Source organism: Pezoporus flaviventris, unplaced genomic scaffold (genome assembly GCF_033815535.1).
Source record: "Pezoporus flaviventris isolate CSIRO_AGI_PZ_B2104156 unplaced genomic scaffold, CSIRO_AGI_Pfla_v1 ptg000054l, whole genome shotgun sequence".
Taxonomy (NCBI): Eukaryota; Metazoa; Chordata; class Aves; order Psittaciformes; family Psittacidae; genus Pezoporus; species Pezoporus flaviventris.
This window is the reverse complement of record NW_026892602.1, coordinates 7,452,514-7,471,031: the sequence shown is the minus strand read 5'-3', so window position 1 is coordinate 7,471,031 and position 18,518 is coordinate 7,452,514. Positions and strand designations below refer to the sequence as shown.

The following is an 18,518-nucleotide window of genomic DNA, read 5'->3' as shown; positions in this document are numbered from 1 at the left end:
TTCTAAATTGGATTATCCTGATATCCAGTGAGAAATGTAAAAATTACATTGTTATTTTAAGAATTTACATTGCTGTGTATAAAAAACCATAATCTTCTCAGTGTGCTTTTGAACTGTCATGTTACTCCCACTGTTATGGAACCATAATTGCTGCTGCCACACCTAAAATCAAATGCAATGCATATTGTATTTCTTCATACACTGTGCATTTCCTACCTTAAGCACAAAACTATATACAGTAGAATTTAGGACTATTCTTTCATTACTGACTGCTTTTTTATATAAGCAATACACAAGTATGTGTGCAAGGAATCAAAATCCTCATTTCTAAAATCAACAGATGAGAAATCCCTAAATAATATGTACAGATGTTTCATATTTAAATGAGCTGTTGGCATTTAATGCTGCCAATCATAAATGCAATAAAATTGGTAAATTTCAAGGTGCTCAGCAGTTACAATAGATTATTTTAATTTCTTTAAAATCAAAATATAATTTTAGAATGACAGAAAAATTGTCAAATAAATATATATTTTTGATGTAATCTTGAAATTCCTGAGTGGTCAACTACACTGTATTGCTCCATACCAATTCCTAGTCCTTTTACCGCAAGAAAGTTGATTCTGTTGTTCTTAAGCTGCAATGCCTCACTACAACTAAATTATCTGCATGTTATCTGCAGAGTAATCCTCTGCTTGAATACAAGACAGAATATCAGAGTTTCTAATCCTACACAGATAGAGTAATTCACATCCACTGTATGTTTTACTGTAAAGACAGAGTAATACAATACGTTTGATAAATCATGTATGCGTCTGTGTACAAAGAAAAAGGTTTCTCTCTTTTCCTACAAGATGCATCTGTATTAAAACACACACACACTCCTTATGCTGGCACTGCAAAATCTTTAAAAGTTCTAGAATAGAGACATCTAAGTTTAAAAAAATGAAGCAGCTCACAGGTCAAACAAGCTCCTGATCAGAAGTGCTTAACCAGAAATACTATTTCAGTGATTGTAAGTTTTCATCCATACATCAAACTCTAGTCTATTGATTAAATAAAACTGATCTTTTTTTATTTCAAAGCAAAAGAGAATTAAATCATCCCTGTTGTTTTTCTTTTATTTAGAACTTTCACATTGTACACACTGGCCATGTATCCTGCTTATAATTACAACGTCCTTAAGGAGACCTTATTCTGTGATGACTGACCACAGGTTTCTTGCCTCTTCCTCTAAATCTTCTGCTCCTGATCATAATCAAGGGCAGTTGATGGCCAGATATTTTGATCCACTATGGCAAGTGATTTGATTCAAGGTCTGCCAAAACTCAGGAAATTGCTTCAGGAAACTTTGGATCAGGACAACTTTATATGTAAATACAAGAAGTTACTGCAGTTATGCTGGCACATCTTTCCTTTCCCCTACCTCTTTTTCACTGCAGAATTAGCTGCATCAAGTCTTAATTTTGCTTGCAACCCTACATAAAGAAATCCAGTCCAGGCAGCCCTTGCAAAGCTTTACCGAAGTCAAGGTCTGTTGGCCTAGAAAGCAGAGGGTCTCTTTCAGCAAAACATCTCAAAACACTACATATCTGGATATTGCTGAGGCCAAATTAGCATTGACTGGGCTGTGATGATACCAGCATAGCATGAACATGTAACAGATTGCTAATGATGCCTTTGAAGGGCACCAAGAAGTGGACACAGATCTTCCTGAAATTGAATTTTGTGTTTTGTTTTTTTTTTTTTTTTCTTACGCAAAAATCATGGAATCCCAAACTGGTTTGGGTTAGAAGGAGCCTTAAAGCTCATCCAATTCCAACCCTCTGCCACAGGCAGGGACAACTTCCGCTAGAGCAGGTTACTCCAAGCCGCATCCAACCTGGCCTTGAACACTGCCAGGGATGGGACAGCCACAGCTTCTCTGGGCAACCTGTGCCAGTGCCTTACTACCCTCACAGGGAAGAAATTCTTCCTAATATCTAATCTAAATCTACCCTTTGACAGTTTAAAGCCATACCCTCTTGTCCTGTCAGTACATGTCCCTATTTGCTTAAAGGCTCCCTTGGCCTCCTATCTCCCCAAGTCAGCCTTCAGCCTGGTTCCAGTCCACCTGCACAGTGCTGCTCCATGCTGTGCAAACATGCTCTAACACTCAACACACACTTTAACGAGGCCAGAAATCTCTGTTATCAGGGATGCAGTTCTATTCTGGAAGGTGATCACTGCTAGGTTAAAATGACAGAACCCAAATTCACGCATACATTTCATCCCACGCTAAGAAATGTACAAACACATGCAAAACTCAATTCTGTTCCTGTATACCCACATCTTTTAGTAAATTGTATAAAGTATCCTGAATTTCTTTTATTAAAGTCAAGGAATTTTTAATATACTTTGAATCTTCTTTAAATTAGCATCACAGTCTAGGGTAAGTGCATAATTAGTAATTAATTAACAAAGAAGGAATTTATTATCTGTTTGTTATTTTAGTTACCAGTTTGTTATTGAGTTGCAGAAATACAGGACAATAAGTAAATACAGACATCTGTACCAGTTAAGAAGTCTGCAGTTTGGCCATGTTCTTCAGTCCTTCAATTTTTTGAAATCATTAACTCAGCACCAGCAGAGCAAAGATGAGAACCTTGCTTCTGCTAAGTAGCACTAATTTCAGCCCATAGTGACATTCAGAACAGGATCAATCAAATCACAGGGGTAAGGAAACTGTTTGCTTATGATGTGGCTGTCAGGAGTGAAGAGGAGTTTGTAACACCCTCCAAGGATCAAGACACACACAAAAAGCATTAAAAAAATAAACCCAACAGATACTCTTGCAAAATGTATCAATGCTGTATCAATGCAGTTCTCCAGACTGAAAGTGCTGAAGTCAGAAGATCAAGAACTCACAGTTAGGATTTTCCTATTAGTTAAAGAACATAAGGATTCTCCTAAAGTCTTTGACTGATATATTATCTTTTCTTTCTTTTCAGGCAGATAAGCTGTCCAGTGAACTAGAAGAAATAGCCCTGAAGACAGCTTTGTGTCTAATACAACTGTGAGAGGGAAAATTATCCCAATGATATATGCTTTACATGGAACATGTAAAAAGAAAAAAAAAAATGTATTCCATGAAAGAATTCTTTCTATCTGGGCAAGCAATTCCTATTATCATTTAGGAGGTGTGGGTGTGGGGTCAGTGCCTGACACCAGATTGACAAGCCATGTCCCTCAGAATTGAATTTGGGGTGAACCTAAAAGGAGACAATAGGTACTTTTAAGAGAAGGGCAACTGGGCAAACAGTGAGACATACATCAGATTTTCTGAAGGGTGTCAGGACATGGTGACCTGGGATATATTGTAACTTCCCTTATTATTCTTTGTAAGGAAATTCTTTACGAAATGTGAAACACATCCCATTGTGACACTTCAGAGTATGGATGGGCACTGATGGCCACTGTCTGTCGTGGTTTAAGACCAGATGATAACTCAGAACCAAGCAGCTGCTCACTCACTCCCCCCTCCTCTTCCCTCCACAAGCCTGGCAGGATGGGGAGGAGAATTGAAAGCATGTAAACCCCATGGGTTGAGATAACAGCAGTCCAGTAACTAAGGTATAACACAAAACTACTACCACTACTACTAATGATAAGGGAAATAACAAGTGAGAGAATATAAAACTAAAAAGGTAAGGGGAAAAGCCAGTAACAACCAGCAGTGATGCACAGTACAATTGCTTTCCACCTGCTGATACCCAGCCCCTCCCAAGCAGCAATCTGGGCTCTCTGCGTGACTAATCCCCGAGTTTGTGTACTGGGCATGACATGCTTTGGTATGGAATACTCCTTTGGCCAGTTTGGGACAGGTGTTTTATCCTAGCTTCTTGTGCCCCTCCTCACTGGCAGAGCATGAGGCTGAAAAGTCCTTGATTGGAGTAAACATTACTTAGCAACAACTAAAAAACTAGTGTGTTACCAGCATTGTCTTCAAACTAAAGCCAAAACAGCCCTGCACCAGCTACGAGGAAGGAGAAAAATCACTGCTACAGCTGAACCCAGGACATTGTCATACACAGCCAGCAAAAAGAAGAGTAATTACAACCATACTTCCCATGAAGTAACCAAATCAACTGTAACACCGAGTGGCAAGCAGTACATCAATGGTTTGTCCACCTACCCTCCAAAACCTTGTTGAATTTGCCACATAGATGATGTTCTCGGTTAATTTGGTCAAGGCTAAAAAAGGGTTCCTACATAACTGATAAAGGGTATGATAAATCTTGGCTTAGAAACACCTAGCAGAAGAGCATGATTGGGGCTCTTCAGCCGGGAGAAGAGAAGGCTGTGTGGACACCTCATAGCAGTCTTCCAGTATTTGAAGGGGGCCTGAAGGGGGCCTATAAGGATGCTGGGGAGGGACTCTTCATTAGGGACTGTAGTGACAGGACAAGCGGTAATGGGTTATAACTTAAACAGGGGAAGTTTAGATTGGGTATAAGGAGGAAGTTCTTTGTTGTTAGGGTAAGGAGGCACTGGAATGGGCTGCCCAGGGAGGTTGTGAATGCTCCATCCCTGGTGGTGTTCAAGGCCAGGCTGGACAGAGCCTTGGGTGACATGGTTTAGTGTGAGGTATCCCTGCCCATGGCAGGGGGGCTGGAACTTGACGATCTTAAGGTCCTTTCCAACCCTAACTATTCTATGATAAGTTCCCACCCTACCTTACTGGCCTTTGAATCCTTGACCTTTGAATCTCCTTGTTCACCCTGCCCCAAACTCTTCATCTTTCAATACTAGGATCTTCCATCAACAGCACTCTTACAACTTTCACTGTCCTCCTGGCCAAGCACCCTTCTCCCTGCCCCGAAGCCTTTCTGAATGAGCCCCTGTGAGTATACCTATTGCAGAGCTAATTAAAATTAAGTAAGTTCTTTATTACTGAGAAACTTAAAAGTTATGCATTCTCATATACATTTGCACAGTCAGAGATAACTACTCTCCCTCCCTTCCCTTGAACCATTTGAATGCCCTTCCTCCCCCTGTCCTAATCCCCTTCCTTCATCCCTACTCCTCCTCCCAGATAAACTGCCATTAACCCTGTGTTCCCACCAGCTGTTGACATCTGTCTGTTCTACTGCCACCTCACCTGACCTTCCCCTTATCAAGTGCCAGCCCCAGCTCTCATGGAGATTTTAAACCTGTTCTCCTAAATCCTGCTCCATGGGATTCCAACAACAGAAGAACAGGAGGTAAGAACATTAAAGCATCCTCAATGTGGTGTCCTATCAGGAAGTCAGCTAAATCTGATAGACACTGTCCTCTCTGACCCATAAGAAGGAAAGGACTGAGCATTAAGGGAACAGCTGTTCAGGAAATACCTTTATATGGCCTGTAACCATTCAGCTTCACCTAACAAACAAAAAGCATTTGCCTAGGTCTTTATTTCTGAGGTAATCTCACCACATTTAAAAAAATATTAATAATATTTCACACATACCCACTACACACATATTTATATGTTTCCCCTCCTTCATCCCCACTTTTAGTTTGCAGTGACAATCAGCAATTATTTTACAGAGAAAGTCTCCTGTAACAAGCTTACAGGATGCCTTTAGTAATAAGATAATTATTTGTAATTCTATAAAGAATTATAATTTTTAATTTAAAAAGAAATCAAATAAAAACAGCTTTCATCTTTCCTACCATGTGAAGAAAACATTCTCTGCCTACAAGTGAAATTATCATTCTCTCCTTTGTGCAAAATGAATTGACCCAGAAAACTAAAAGGGTAAGAACCCATATTTGCTGGGCTTATTCAGCAGCCAAAAGTTCATGAAAAACACTGTTGTGTATCACATAGCAACCACTTGATGCCTATTGTTAAAATACAGTACTTATTCAAAAAGTAAAATCTTGCAGTTTCAAATAAGCCAGCCTGCAATGTGTGTTTACTGTTTTGCGGAAACAGTCATCTTGCCATTTTCTTTTTCCATAGCCTCGGCATGTTTGGTCAGCTATGCAATGTGCAGTTACCCACAGGAAAGAAAAGGAACCCAAGAATTTCCTCCAGTGTTTTGCTCAAAGGACAATGTCCATTCAAAGCAACACTTGAGATCACCATTAAGAGCATTAAGATGTGCTCTGCTTTTATGCAGCCACACTTTTGATAAGATTGTCATATTCCAGAGAAAGAAGAAGAGGAAGAGGAAGAAAGGGAAAGTTGACTAACCCTTACAGTTGTGCTCTTGGACCTGTTCTCAAAGCAAATTGCTCTCAGGAAGCCCTTTACACACGTACAGATGCCCACACTGTTACTGTAGCACATCTGCACTTCTTCCATGACTTGTTTACCCGCCACTATGTGCACAAGTATGAATGTCAGAGACATCTCCCACTCTACCTTCCTCCAAATCTCTTGAAGTAATAAGATACGGTAAAAAATCAGGTGAAATACAAGTAAAATTTATAGAGGAGGAAAGAAAGTCAGATTTAGAGTCAGAAAAAATGTTAACAATTTTCATTAAATAGAGCATGTTACCCTAAAATATTTGAGAAGCAATGACACATCACTTGGGCTCTTCTGGACTTCCCAGATTTCCATGAAAACTGAACGATAGCCCTCATTTTCAGTCACAACTGCATCAGACTGTCTGTTCAAATTATCAAAGCAAGACCAATAGGGTTCTTCCGAAACAACTGCTGTAGGAGATGAAGGGAAAGATAAGAAAGATATAAACTCTCTTGTAGGTGCTGTTATACACTATTACACAAATAGTACAACTTAAAACTTCAAGATAATGGCATTTTTAATACCAGAAGGGAATGGCAAACTTGCTTAGCATAACTTTGAGATATTTCATCAAGGCTATGTACAAACAGGTGTGCAACATTTTTGCTAGCTGTTAGATGCTCATTGAGATTATCTGCTTATCTAAAAGAGTGTTTAAACTCCTTTTGAGTAGTTAAAATAAGATGGCAGTAAAAAGTAGACTAAAAAGGAGAAAATGTGGGAACACAGATGTTTTTTTGCCAAGAACCTCACTCTGTGACCAGCTGTACCCAGGTACCTGTGTGCTGTTTTTATAGTCTCTGAAAAGAAAGTTGCGTGGTAGGCAGCAAACCCCACATGAATGCATGGAGTTGTGAAAAAGTTGGAAAAAGTATGAGAATGAATAAGGTACCTGGGAGCAAAGAGGTAGGGTTCATGATTCTAAAGAGAGAGAGAGAGAGTTAGAACTGGCTGTTTCCAAAACAAGATGGAAAGCATAGATGGGTTGAAGATGCAGCTTGCTTGCTGCAAGTGTTCCTGCTTGTCTTAGTGAAAGTCCTTCATTGGAGGTCAGAGGAAAATGCAAAAATGCAAAACAAAAAAAAAATAATAAAAAATATAAATTATATCAACTTCTGAACTGCACATCTCATCTGGCTTAAAAATTATACATCCAAACAGAAGCGAGTCTGCAGTTCACTAACTGAATTGCTCGAAGGGTGCATCCAAGATCGATGTGTGTGACTGGACAGGGACTGACTATACAAAGGAAATATTTGGTTTGGTCATTGCTCAGGATCTGGCCATGACAGGATGTGGCAATTACACATGACTGTTGAATAGCTGCAGTTACAATAGTACAGTCGTGTAACTTGTCAACAAGATGCTGGGATACTTGATGAAACAAAGACCAAGCTGTTATATCCAGTGCAGAACTCAAGAAATCTTTCCCCTAAAACAATAAAAAGTATATGTTGAAGAATAATGTGGGACTTCCCTAGCACAGCTCAAATGCATGCTTCTCTCAGAAACAGATTCCCAGAACAGAGGCTAGTAATTTATGATCCACCAAAATACTCTGTTGAACAAAAAAGTAATACCTACACTGTGCCTATGCAAATCAGTAAGAATAAGTGACTCTAAGGACCAGTAAGAACAAAGCCCAAAACTCCTATCAAACATTATTTGAGGTTTGAAAAAGTCAAGACAAAGTGTAATTTTTTTTTAAATGGGGATAAATTGGGATTTCTGTAACAATTGACTCATTTTGCCTGCTTTTATCTAAGGATCTCAAAGAGCACTCCAAGTGTTAATTAAATTACAAAGCATTTTTGAGACAGGTAAATGGTATTATGCCCACTGGGGAACGGAAAGAACATTTATATTTCATTACTAAAGTCACACAGTAATTCAGTGGCTAGTAATATAACCCAAGAATTACAAGTTGCCACTTCTACTCATTGACCCAATGGCCTCACAAGAGATAAAATTAGCCTTAGAAGCCAAAAATACTTTCCTCTTGCGCGTTTCTATATTCCAGGAATTAGGCCAAGATTATTTTTTATTTTTTTATTTTTTTTCACTTTATTTTTCTTCCTCTGCTTTCTGGGAGGCCTTTCTTTCAGTCACAAAAAGAAGCCACTTCCTCACCTACCCAAGTCTATTAATGATCACAGTACCGCAATATGGAAAGGAACCTAAACAAAGGCAGTGAACTGGAATGGTGCTGTTTAACAGCTTATGAGGCTTCATCAGGATCCTCTTCTCCCTCTTCTAACCAGCCATGCTCCCAGAGATGACACATAATAGTCTCTATCCCGTCAGAATGAAAATGGAAATAATCCATCACTGGCCAATTCAACAACTTCCAATCCTACACTACCAAAGAAACAGACATAAAACTACCCTAAGGAACAACATAAGAAACAACCAACGATTCTCTGAAAATTATTCAGGCCATGGAAGTCTGTTCTGCAATCTACTACATCTATTTTGAGTTGCATGTAGGAAGTAATGATAATTCCATTCTTAGCCAAAAAAAAGGAAGCCACCATTTTTCATTCCTAACTAGTGCAACTACAGGATCCACAAATAATAAAGCAGTAATATATAATGCAATCTGCACAATAGACAGGCCAGTGACTTGTAGTGCAACCAGAGGCATCTCTAATTCAACATCAGTACAGCTCTGTTAGAGCTTTAACAAATTATATCTCCATTAGTAAACTCATTTTGGAGAGTTCTTTCTAAAAGGTTATTTCATAATAATTTCTTAAATAATTATTTATTACTAAACTGAGGGAAAAATATTTTTGCATTTTATTTAAACCTTTTGAACATAATATTAAACCAAGATTCCAGGCTTTATTCTCCCCCACCCCATTTCTTGTCATGTCATGAAGAATCATCTATGTGGAAGAGATGAGAATGTCTTTGATTCAAATGACCAAGGTTTAAGATTGTCTTTGGCGTGGCAGAAAATAAAGCTGCTGCATATATTTCCAGTAGTAGCATTACTGTTGTATGATATGACAATCATAATCTTTTTTCTTTTCCTAAAAATATGTCTAAAGAAGCACACAGTTTATACATTGCATTCAAAATTTTTTTCTTCGTTTACATTGATTGCATATTTCAAATTATGTTATAGCTGTATCGCTTATCCTAAATCAAATAAAGAATCCACATTAAATGCATACACACACACTTCCCTTGTTTTTAGACATTGCCAGTATTGACAAGATTAAAATATTTTTCTCATTCATTATTTATTGTGATATGATGAAACAGTAAGAGTATGTATTTAACAGAACATCACGAAGTAGAGTTAAAATATGGACATGCTGCTTCATTTCTATTTTACTGCAACAGTGTTAAGTACGTGACACCCTGACTACAATAATGACATCTTTGGGTGACGAAGATTTAAGATATTTTGCAAAGATGCAGTGTTATCCAAACTCTTCAGCCATGCTGATTAGGATTATTATTAAATAGATGAACCCAAGACTGGAAGGAGAGCCATGATTAAAGTCCTCCTGCTGCAGAGGACTGGGGGAGCCAGCGCTCAGTGCCAGAGCCACAGCAAACTCTCCCACTGCATCAGGAATGTAGCCACACATACTGCCACACTTACACGAGCATCAATGTTTTTTGCTACCAAAAATGAGTCCTCTGGATAGTTTCTCTTTTTCTAGGGGGAACTGGTTCTATCTGACAACTGAAGTTTGGGGTCAAACAATGCTGTATCTGGTTGAACCTCAAGTACAGGGTAGATACATATGAATTTGGTTTTCAAACGTATGTCCCTTGGATTGAAAATCACAGACACAACACTGCACAATCCCATTTACCAGCTCACAGTTGGGCACCATTCTGCACATTTCTACTGGCAAAAAAACGCAAGGAAATGCCAAAGAAAGCACCACAGCAAAGCAGTGGTGACCAAATCCAGTACTGTTGGACAGAGGAGAACAGGGCTTGACTTCTGTAATATGTGGCAGTATCTGGGTTAGAATGCAGAAAAAGATAGATATATTTTAGCCCAAATGCTTATTCTTGCATACTACAGTCTAAATACCCCCTATGATAAATACAGCAGAATAATCAGAAGGTACTGAATGCTTAAAATGCACCCTTACAAAACAAAACAATGTAATGCACATCTCTCTTTACGTGTCAAACAATTTGCCTAACAAATCATAATAATGTAGAATGATATAAAATTCACCCATCAAGCCCAAATGCATGCACAAAGATTACCATGGCAAAGAATTGTGAATTTCATTAAATATGTTAAAGGCAGAAAAAAAATTCCACTTTGAAAAATAGTAATCCTGTCTTTCAACAAAAATATTATAGGAAGCTATGAATTTGGTAGATCTGAATAGGATGTTGGTACATGTTTTACTAAGGTAATATAATGGCACACTATTATTAGATCACATTAATCATTACTGTGCCAAAGGCACTGACAGCACCACTGAAAAGGATTGAAAGGGCTGGTAATGGATATAAATTACCCATTGTGTGATAAAAGGATTTTTACTAAGAAGGTAAGAATAAAACAGCAAATTTCTAATATAACTGTTGTGTAAAAACCAAAATAAAAGTAATCCAGTCAGTAATATCCACAAAATCAGAAAGTAAGCACTTTTGAAACAAGATAAAGTCACAATAAAAACTGTATACAATGTAAAATTAATTTCGTTGTGCATAATATTACTATCAATTTAAATAGTTTACATGATGACCTCTAAGGGCTATGGTAAAAAGAAAGGTAAGCTTTGTTAATTAGAATCGAGTAAGAGCTTCTTCAGGCGTATTTTGAGTTTCTGAGCTTGGAATTCTTTTTCTTTTTTTTTGTTACCCTATAATGGCTTCGTGACACCCCCCCCTGAAATTCAAGATGTGTTGAGAGTGTTCAGTTTTCTGCATTAACATCACAACAAACAGCATATCTCTCAGATGGTTTTATTTGGAATCCAAATGCTATTATAAAACAAACCACGTCTTTGCTGAGCTATTTAACCATTTGATTGAAACCATTTGTATTACTAATTGTCCAGCTCTGTGCTCCTCCTTTACTCTGGCAAGTATTTCCTGATATTGGTAGGGATCAGTGAAGTGAATTGGTCAAACTACATCCTTATTTACTGCATTAAAAAATCCACATATCTTCTCGGAAGTTGATGGAATTATTCTAGAATCAAGTCACTGTAATTCTTTTCCGGTCAATTGTCTAGAATAAAATCCAGTAGCTCACATTCAATTAGGAAGTTTTAAAAATGGTGAGCCATATTCTTAAATGATACAAATTCATAAGTACAGACATCAATCCTGAAAACACGTCTATGGTTAACTTTACTCACGTGAGTAATTCCATTAGCATCAGTAATTCAATACCTGCTTATGCATTTGCAGTACTGATGCTTTAGTATGCCTGAATATCCTCTCACTTACATCAGCTATAAATCAGCACAATTCCTCTGAATCACACCATTTCTACTGATTCACAAGATATAAAAACAAGTGGACAATCCAGTCTAACAATTATAATAAAGAAATAACGTAAGAACTTGGTTTGTCAGCAGAAGCTATCAGAATTTTTGATTTAAGAATCAATTAGCGCATGTAAAATGTAGAATTAATTATTAGTTATTTCCTAGGAAGATAGGCTTTTATTTTAAACTGAGGGCCAAAAAACCCAATTCTGATTTCACACCGATTTCCACACCAATATGGTTTCTCAGACTTTACAGGAGCTTTTCTTCTGCTGCACTGGAATAGCTCAGAGGAGAATCACACATACAGTGTAGTACACCCCTCCACCCACTGATTTTCATGGGTGTTCTTCTGATGCTAATATACAAGAGAATATGGCTTTTAATAATATGCATGAGATGTTCTATTGAACTTATGGAAAAAAACAACAAAAAGTGATAAAATTAATTTAATCACGAGTGTCATGGTTTTTTATAAAATCAGCAGTCTGTTGATAAAGTAAAAAATGATGATTCATCTCTAACACAATTATTACATATCAACTGCATAAGATGAATGCTCATAATTTTACCAGATTTTTTTTCCATGCAAGATCTATTTATAGCTCACTACACTCTGAAAAAACTGCAATGAAAAGTTTTGCTAAAGACAGAAACATAGTACAGTTTTGAAGATGTAAAAAATGTGTGAGAGCAGACCTTTAAATAAATCTAAGTTAGGTACCTCATTTTTATGTGGGTGGTTTTTTTTTTTTTAATATGGAAAAACAAACCTAAAAAACTAGAACCATTATCAGAAGAAAACATTATGAGAACAATATAAGTAAGTATTCTTACCAGTTGCTCTTAAACCAACGAATCTGTTCTCTGGCTTGGGAAATTCTTAAAAAGACGCAGGATAGGTACTGAAGGTCACAACTGTAAAAATAAAACCTGTAAAAAAAGTTAATATGTTAAAACTCAATATTTGAATCAGATATTTATATTAAAATATTACAGGGCCACCTCAAGCAGACAATCTAGAAGCAGCAGAGAGTACTAAAAATCAAAATATTAATGGGATTAATTTTTTTTTTTTAAGCCTTCATAATGTAAATGCATTTGGTGGTCATTTCATTTTGGGAACTGAAAAGTTCTTTCAGTTCTGGATTGTTTTGAGAGGGAAAACATCTCCTCAAGATAATGCTGAGGCACAGAATCCTCTGATCCTTTCCCCCGGACAGTACAGCAAAAGAGGACAACACAGGATAAAACAAAAGTTGCATAGCATACTCCAGAAACCCAGTTACTCTCTTTGACATTGATATTCTAATCTTTCAAAATGGGTAAAAAGAGAACAGCTACTAATTGTATTTTTACCTTTTTTTAATTCCACTTTATAACAGAAATAAGTCCTTTGTAGATGATCTCATCTAATAAACCCTACTTAAAAGAGATAAAAGCCAGCAGTAAAAGCCAAGCCAAAATAGTTCCAAGATATTTGTCAGTAGTGAATTTAGGGCCATTACATTAGTAAGCAAAATAGAAACAAAAACAAAGGGCATTCTTAGAGCAAAATAAAGTTCACTTGACTGAAGCTATAATCTGAAGAATTTATGACTGAGAATTCTATGTTTATCCCTATGCATGTCTAACAAATGAAATTAAAGGTCACTTCCAAATAATAAACTTTGTACATCCACATCAGCCAAATTATTTCATCCATCAGGCTCTAGCTCTGTAACTCCAGTTCAAGCACCACAGATTTAAGCCTTCACTTTACCAACACTGATCTCTAGAGAATCACTGACTTCTCCTCATGGCCCAGTGGTGGGCTGGAGTAGTCACTGTGGGCAGAACTGCATCTGTAATTTCCATAGGAAATAATTAAGAGGTTGGTTGGTTTACTGCATATGATTTAAACCAGTCAGCACCAACAGGACCACACTGCTGGGTAATACCATTTGTTGACTTGAAGGACAAATGGCAATTTTGAGGATCCCTGCTGATGATGAAAACAACATTAAATGATGTGGAGCTCACTACTAAGCAGCACAGCCCTCCACTAGTGCAATACTGATACAAGACTTCTCATGTATCCTGTAAAGTCTCCCCAGACTCCACCTTGTCCCAGTTACATCCAATGCAAAAGTCTCCTGCAGAATGTCCCACTTTGTCCATGCCATCTCCTCTGCTCACTCCTTTGGTTTCTCCACCACACCAAGCACAGGCTACTTATTTCCATTTTGATGGTCTACCACAACATTTCCTGATTCCCACTCCTCCCCCTCTTGCTGGCAGATTGAACCAGTCTTTATCATGCACTTCAAAACAGTTTCCAAGTAATAATTCTGCCGTGCAACTCCTCTGACATAGGAGAATTACCCCAGTAAAAGCTTCAAACCCCTCCTTTATAACTCACATTTCCACAGTTAACTGCCAACAATTCAGCAGCAGACATTTGGTTTGCCATCAACACTGTTTCTCATGTGTAGGAACGCATTTCTTTTTTGCTCTCTCCTCATGCTTAGTTTTTTTACATGAGAATTGTCTCTGGTTTTATACTTGAGTTACAAGCCCCACAAGGCAAAGCCTATCCTCTCATTATGTATTTTACAGTATTGAGCTTAATGAGTGGAGAGCACGTACAAGCCATTACTCCAATCTGGTACCCCATTTCCCCAGAGTATATCCAGCTATACGAGAAGCAAACCAAAGGGCAGTCAAGCCAAGCACCTCCAGTGCCAGCTGGAGAGAAGAAAAACCTTTTGTACATGATTAAAAAAAAAAACAACTTGCTATCAGATATGGTTTCCCAAATATGAAATTTGGTACTGCAGATTTGGTCTTCCCAAATACCTGGACAAGATTCAGATCCCAATTAGAAGCTCATACCATTTAAGAATTCAAGTAAATGAATTTTTGTTACAATATTTGGACACACAGGAAAAGCAAATTCATATAACATAGGTCCCATCCAACTTTCTTAGTTGCACAGTGTCTAAAAAAAGTGACAGCTTGTTTGTCTGGAATTTCTGCTGTTACTGATGTCTTCAAACTCCAAGATACACCTTTTTAGTGTTTCCTTGCAGCTCATTCAATATGAGAAAGCCAAGAAATAGAAATGAAGATAACAGATTGTTAGTGTTCTCTCCCTAAACAGGTTCTTACTACTCCTACACTGACATTGTAGACTACATTTTTGCTATGCTATTACAAGGCTACTTGTGTTTAAAAAAAAAAAAAATTCAGATTTTACATACACGCTCATGACTTGCAAAATTCTAGGAATGACTCTCAAGGGGCTTTCACTAAGATTCTTTATAAATTCTGATGACAGACAGAACACAGTAAGGCTTCATCTCTTAAAGTCCTGTACTGATTTGTTTGGAGGCTTCATGTCATTGATCAGCATGTCAATGTCTCTTGCAATCTGCTTTCCAGTTCATGACTGTGAGTGAACCCCTCAGGTTTAAAACCTTAAATGATTTAAGATCTGTGATACATAGCCTTATGAACAAATTGGGAAAATCTGTAGCTTTACACATTAAACTGTAGCAGAAATGATTTAAAGCCTTATAAAAAGGTATTTTACTTACCTGTGCTAATATTATTCTAACACATTTGACACTATGTAAAGCAGATATTTTAAAGGTACAGGCAGCAAGCTACATGGAAACAAATTAAGACAGTTCCACTTAGGTCAAATTGGACCAGTTTACCAGTGTCTAATACACTCACTGGCATTAAAAAAATTGAGCTGTGAGCCCTTACAGACCAATTTGTCACAGTAAAGCCGCCCGCCCGGAGCAGCACTCCTGTTGAGCTGCGTTCAGCTCGGTGAGTTAACCTGTTCCCCCACCACACCTCCACCCCTGAAGAAGAGGAAACCCCAGTGGCCTAAAGAAAGAGACTGGTAAAATAAAAGTACTATCAAGACATAACTGGGGTAGAAGAGTAAAATTTTTGTTCGTTCTTAAACATGACCATGCAGCTCATTCCTTGAAATGAATTACAGACATGAAAGAGAGCAAGCAATCTCTCATTCCACTGATGAATGGGGGCCATAAGGATTTCTGGTTATGGGTAGAAATCTAACACACAGCAAGGGAAAATTGATGCTTGAGGATAGACTTTTTCTGAACAAGGGACTCTTCCCCAACTACTGAGGTTGCACAGGCTTCATCGTGAGGCTGTTAGCACTACATCCCATTCTGGTTAAACTCAAAGATGAAACCCCTGCTAATCTCAAGGGGACAAGGCTTGGGCCCTCTGCTAAGCAGCGTACCCCTTCTGATGGAATGAGGTGTCATGTTTAAATAATTATTCCCTATCAGCTGTTTTTTTGAGGACCTCTTGAAATGCCATGGCATAGCTGCTGTCACCCTAGGCACATTAGAGAGGCACGGACATAGAGACGAGGCCAGAGAAAGCGGCTTGATGTCAGGATGAAGCCAGCCCAGCAGCCATGCAGGACACCCTTTGCAGGCCTCAACAGGAACATGGCATGCATCATAAATGCAGGACAGGACTGACGGGGCCTTAAGGGCCCATTTAGTGTCACTGGGAGTTAGATGCATAAATGAAGTGAGATAAACAGTCCCTAAAGAAGGATGCTGGAATAGATCTCAGTAATTTTCCACTGTTCCTGAAAAATTTACACCACTTTTCTCAGGCCACAGTATGGTTTCCACCCATGCCACCACAGCCTCCCCAGCCCAGTCACAGCCATGCACAAGTCCTCGCAGCCATGCACAGGTCCTCTCTCACAGCCCCACATTGGACCTTCCTCCCTGTGCCCAGGCACCTGAGGATCTCCAACACATAGAACTGTCTGCCTATAAATCCAAGGTATTTAAAAACTCAAATCTCACCATGACAGGATTTGCCCACATCTCCTAGCAAATCTGCAGTGTTTGATCTAACATCCTTTCAGGGAAGCTCCTTTACATCACCAAGATCATGCAACAAACTATTGCTCTCATTTTGCCTCCTGATACAAGCAAGCAAAAGACAGCAAAGATAACAGGACAGGAATGCACATCAATTTAACTTGTAGGGAGCCAAGGGGTTTGCAGAACCATTTTATCAAAGATGCACAACTCTTTTCTGCTCCTTAGGTTTCTCTACACGTTTGTGTTTCAAATATCCCAGTTTGCATTTAAGTTCTTTGGCACAAACACCACCATTAACCTGTCTAGCTATTAGTCACAAAACTAGTCACAGAACCACAGACTGGTTTGGGTTGGAAGGGACCTTAAAGCTTATCCAGTTCCAGTCACTGCCACGGACAGGGGCACCTTCTGCTGTACCAGGTTGCTTCAAGCCCCCTCCAAGCTGGCCTTGAAAACTGCCAGGGATGGGGCAGCCACAGCATCTCTGGGCAGCCTGTGCCAGGGCCTCTGCACCCTCACAGGGAAGAATTTTTAGCTAATGCTTAAAATCTTTTACTTCAGCATGATGCTGCTCCTCCCTTTCTTGCTCAGTCCTGATCCAAAGCCATAGAAGTCAGGAGACATCATTTGACCTGGTGGTATTAGATCAGACCAGCAATTCATCATGACTGCTCACAGCATCCATACTGGTGGCGAGCATGGTTTCATTGTGACTTGCCGTTTGCCACTACGACTTTGGAAAGGTGTAGGATCCAGCCCAGAGGCCACACTATGCCCTGGGAATACTTCCCCTGGCGTCAGCCCACATGGTTGGGGTTGTGCTGTCCTCCGGTAATCACACACTGAGGGAAAAACACGCCCACTGCTAGGCTGGGGTCCCCAGGGACAGAGGAGGTATTGGGGACAGGAGCATCCCAGGGCAGAAACCCCAGGGGGCAGCAACTGCACCCCTCCTGCCCCACTGCGGCAGGGCAAGGGGGGTCTCCAGTAGCTGCTGCACATCCCAGTCCCCAAGGACAGCCTCTGCAGCTGGGGAGCCCCAAGGCCTGGCACATAACTGCCCTGGTTGGCACCTCTGGGCTACCCTGGGTGGCAGTGAGGTGTCTGCCAAGTAGCACCCACACCCTGCATCCCCCCAGAAGCTGTGCTCCCCACAAACAACCCCCCAGCACTGGCTTTTCTCTACTGAGCCTTCCTCTTTCTGAAAGGTGTGTTTAAAAAGCTGAGCTAGACATCTGCCCACTGAGTTCCAATGCAGGTGTGTGAAAAGGGGCAGCTTACTTCTCACCTGTATGAAAAATATCTTTGCTCAGAGGAAGATTGGATACCCTCATGCTCTCCTGCTACGGGTGTTCTGGATGCACAGGATGAACAGCCATTTGTAGCAATCTGATTGAGTTGGAAGAAAACATTATGAATTTAAAGTAGTACAGAAAAAGGTTTCTATCACCTCCATACTTACACCGTGACACATGCATCTTAATATATTACATAATAAAAAAGCAGTGATGTTCTCAACCAATCAAATTATGCTACTGTCTCTTTAATAAACAAATCCATGTGCACATTAACAGTGTTGAAAATTCAATTTAAACTCTTTGTCTGTTGCTGCTTACTCTAAAGATGGTCTTTCTTAAACAACAGAGCACCAAGGAGTCGTTAGGGCTCTCTCTTCATTACTTCAAAAAACCAATCATTAGACACCAGAGTATATACGTAATTAGAAAATCACTTCCTTTGCAATCCAAGCTAAGTAGTTTACATACTGTAATTACAGGGACAAAATCAATTTTTAATCATTTCACTGATTGGGCTCATCAGCTCTGTGGGAACATTGTAACCTGCTTGTTGTGCAAAAGCAACATCTGGGCTAAAACA

At 39.1% G+C, this 18,518-nt stretch overlaps 1 protein-coding gene across 3 annotated transcripts in view; it reads right to left on the bottom strand.

Moving 5' to 3' along the window:
- The window catches only part of ZNF536 (zinc finger protein 536), a 348,533-nt gene that overhangs the window by 280,851 nt on the left and 49,164 nt on the right, over window positions 1-18,518 (bottom strand). For all 3 annotated transcript variants that reach the window (XM_061469112.1, XM_061469110.1, XM_061469113.1), the window contains exon 2: window positions 12,604-12,699. The gene's annotated coding sequence lies outside the window, so the exon portion shown is untranslated. The remainder of the gene's footprint in view (window positions 1-12,603; window positions 12,700-18,518) is intronic.